At 38.4% G+C, this 4,076-nt stretch overlaps 2 pseudogenes; both read left to right on the top strand.

Annotated features, from left to right (window-relative positions):
- Positions 1-2,234: 2,234 nt before the first annotated feature.
- Positions 2,235-3,875, top strand: LOC141576896 (60 kDa heat shock protein, mitochondrial pseudogene; annotated as a pseudogene).
- Positions 2,441-3,404, top strand: LOC141576886 (60 kDa heat shock protein, mitochondrial pseudogene; annotated as a pseudogene).
- Positions 3,876-4,076: the final 201 nt, after the last annotated feature.

The raw sequence follows: 4,076 nt of genomic DNA, 5'->3' as shown, positions 1-4,076 counted from the left end.
ATCATTGTGTTTTTATTTTCATTTGTCTCCAAGCATTTTTTTTTCATTTCCTCTTTGATTTCTTCAGTGACCCATTGGTTGTTTACTAGCATATTGTAGCATATTGTTTAGCCTCCACATGTTTGTGCTTTTTGCAGGTTTTTTTTTTTTTTCTTGTAGTTGATTTCTGGTCTCATACTCTTGTGATCTGAAAAGATACTTGATATGAATTCAGTCTGCTTAGGTGACTTCCACTACTCTGTCTTCTAGTTTGCTGATCTACTCTTCTGTATCATGTAGTCTGCTATTGATTTGTTACAGTGCATTTTTTTATTTCAGTTTTTGTAGTTTTCAGCTCTGTTTGGTTCTTTTTTATATTTTCTACCTCTTTGTTAAACTCAGTGTGTTCATCCATTTTTCTCCTGAGCTCACTGAGCAACTTTATAATCAATAACTTGAATTCCTTATCGGGTAGACTTCTTATCTCTACCTTCACTTAGCTCTTGTTCAGGAGTCTTACTGTGTTCCTTGTGAAAATGTTCTTCAGTCACCTCATTTGCCTGATACCTGTTTTTATTTCTACAGATTAGGTAGGTCAGTTATGTTTCTTGATCTTGGAGAAGTAGCCTTATGCAGGAGACATCCTGTGGGCCCCAGCATGCTCCCGTCTGGTCACAGGAGCTTTATGCTGAAGCGATGCTCCATATGTGGGCTGCATGAGCCCTTCTGTTACAGAGTTGACTGCTGTGAGTATGCTGGTAGCGGGAACTGTCTTTTCATCAAGTTGTCTGCAGCCTGCAGGTAGATGGGGCTGCATCATGGAGCACTGCTTGTTGGGTTCTGGGGTCCTGATGCCAGCCTGCTTGTGGGTAGGGACTAGGCCCACACATGAATGGCTGCTTTACCTAAAATGTCCTAGGACTGGAGCTGACTGGCTGGTTTGTTGGTAAGCCCCTACTGCTAACTCCATAGTGGCACTTGGCAGCATGAGTGTCCTCTTGGTAGAACAAGCTCCCCAAAATGGCTTCTACCAGCATCTGTGTCCCAGGGGTTCTCTTTTGCATCCTACTTCTCTGGGAGGCTCTCCAACATCAGCAGGTGGGTCTGACCCAGTGTCCTTTTAAATTACTTCTTCTGTGCTGGGTCTTGGAGCATGTGAGACTTTTCCTGAGCCCTTTAAGTCTGAAGTTTCTGTTTTCTACAGCCTTCTGTAGAAGCCTTTACACAAGCCCCAGTGGCCTTCAAAGCCAGATGTTCTGCTGGCTCATCTTCCCGGTTCAGGTTCCTGCAGCAGGGAGCCTTGGACCCCATGCTTCTTGGGGAGAACCTCTGCAGTTGTGATTATCCTCCCATTTGTGGGTCTCCTACCCAGGGATGTGAATCTTGACTATAGCACTTCTCTGCCCTTCCTTCTTGTCTCATTGTGGTTCTTTATTTATAAATTTAGTTGTGGAAAATGTTTTCTGCTAGTTTTCAAGTCCTTCTCATCAACAGTCACTCTGCAAATAGTTGTCATATTGATGTGCCCATAGAAGGAAATGAGCTCTGGGTCTCCCTACTTTGCCATTTTGGCCATGCCCTCATTCCAAAGCCTTTTTAAATTAATACACTTCTTAACAGCATTTGTTTGAAAACATATCACATGTTTTTCTACCATGGGAAATAAAGTTTATTGAAGCAAAATTAATTGTTAATTGCAATATATTGTTTGATAAAAAATGCAAAGGCTCTCTTAAGGCTGTTGAACAAGGATATTGCTCAGTCACTCAAAAGCATTAGTCTGGGTTAAGGCCTGAGGAACTCTTTGATTAGTGAATTTAACAAATTTTATTTGAGTGAGTTTATGTCTTAAGTTTTGAATGTGCAGAAGGCTCTTTGCTCTATTTTTAAATTAAGTCAATTTCAACTCAGTTCTCAGAGAACTTAGAGTAGATAAAAAATTGACTGCTTGATAAGTTAGATATAATACCCAAAATATAACTTTCACATTTTATTTGTAGGCTTCAGGAGTTCTTAATTTGCAACTACAAATTTTGATTCTGTTTTACTCAATAGAAAATTGTGTTCAAATGTATCTGTTCTAAGAGCATGATAGTTTCTATAACATAAATGTGAGATGAATTTTACCCCTTTAGGCATTCCATTCAAGTGTGTTCAAATTTAAATTTGTTTACCTCAGGATTAAATGAATAACAAGGGAAAGGAATTTAGTTTTTCCTCACTCACCACAGATGCCCTGCTGCTGCCTGGCAGAAATGTTTCAATTACTGACAGTCCTTCCCCAGATAAAACCAATGTCCAAGGCACTGGCTTCTCATCACACTTAGGCTTATGCCAAATATGTAAACTTGGTTGCAGATTTCTATTCTTAATGCTTCATGCTGTACACCTTTTAGCTGATGCTGTAGCTGTTACTGTGGGCCAAAGGGAAATGCAGTGATTGTTGAACAGAGCTTGGGAAGTCCCAAAATAACAAGAGATGATGTGACCATTGCAAAATCCACTGATTTAAAAGATAAATACAAAAATATTAGCACTAAACTTGTTTAAGATGTTGCCAACAGCATAAATGAAGAGGATGGGAATGATATGCTACTGCTGCTGTGCTGGCAAGTTTTATTGCCAAAGAAGGCTTTTAGAAGATTAACCAAGATGCTAATCTAGTGAAAATCAGGAGATGTGTGATGGTATCTGGTGATGTTGTAATTGGTGAACTTGGGAGGTAGTCTAAACCTGTGGCAACCCTTGAAGAAATTGCTCACGTTGTTGGGAGTTTTGCAAATGGAGACAAATGCTACATCATATCTGATGCAATAAAAAAGGTTAGAAGAAAGAGTGTCATCACAGTAAAGAATGGAAAAACATTTAATGATGAATTAGAAATTACTGAGGGAATGAATTTTATTGAGGTTATATTTCTCTATACTGTATTGATACATCAAAATGTCAGAAATGTGAATTACAAGATGCCTATGCTTTGTTGAATGAAAGAAAATTTCTTCTTTTCAGTTTATTATAGCTGCTCTTAACTTGCCTATGCTCACTGTAAGCCCTTGATCATAATTGCTAAAGATGTTGATGGAGAATGTCTAGATACACTTGTTTTGAGTAGGCTAAAAGTTGGTCTTCAAGTTATAGCAGTTAAAGCTCTTGGTTTTGGTGACCAAGAAGCATATTAAATAGAAAGAAGCATATTAAAATCTTAGCTACTATTCTGATATTGCCGTGTTTGAAAAAGAAGGATTGACTCTAAATCTTGAAGTTGTTAAGCCTCTAGACTTAGGAGAAGTTGGGGAGGTCATTGTGACCAAAGATGATGCCATGCTCTTGAAAAAAAAGGTGACAAAGTTCAAACTGCAAAACATATTTAAGAGATCATTGAGCTATTATATATTACAACCAGTAAATGTGAAAAGATAAAGTGAAGTTATCATCTGACAGAACTCAGGTGGAGTAATTTTGCTGAAAGTTGGTTGAGACAGATGGTGTTGAAGTGAATAAAAAGAGTTACAGGTGCTCTCAGTGTTACATGAGCTGCTGTTGAGGAACGCATTGTTCTGGAAGGTGTTTGTGCTCTGCTTCAGTGCATTCCAGCCTTGGACTCAATAACTCAAGCTAAAGCAGATCAAAAATTGATATGGAAATTATTAAAAGAACACTCAAAATTCCTGCAATGACCATTACTAAGAATTCAGATATTGAAGGATCAGTGATAGCTGAGAAAATTAGGCAAAGCTCCTCAGGAGTTGGTTACAGCAGTACACTTGTAGATTATGTGAATTTGATGATAAAGGAATCAAAGATCCAATGAAGGTTGTAAGAAGTAATTTATTGGATGATGCTGGAGAGGCCTTCTGGTTAATTATAGCGGAAGATGTAGTCACAGGAAGTTCTAAAGAGAAGGACCCTCTAATGGGTAGAATGATGAAATGGGAGTTGGTATGGGAGGTAGCATGTTATATTTCTGAAATAGTGCTTAACCATTGTTACTGAGTTGTGAAGGAAGCTCAAGGCAGTGTTCCTCACCAATAACTTCAGAGAAGTCAGTTGAAGGAAATGAAGGAAGAAAAGGTGGCTTATTGTATAAGGAAATAACT

The sequence above is a fragment of the Camelus bactrianus genome, unplaced genomic scaffold, assembly GCF_048773025.1.
Source record: "Camelus bactrianus isolate YW-2024 breed Bactrian camel unplaced genomic scaffold, ASM4877302v1 HiC_scaffold_43, whole genome shotgun sequence".
NCBI lineage: Eukaryota > Metazoa > Chordata > Mammalia > Artiodactyla > Camelidae > Camelus > Camelus bactrianus.
Note: the sequence above shows the minus strand (reverse complement) of the source record. Positions and strands in the feature narration are given on the sequence as shown.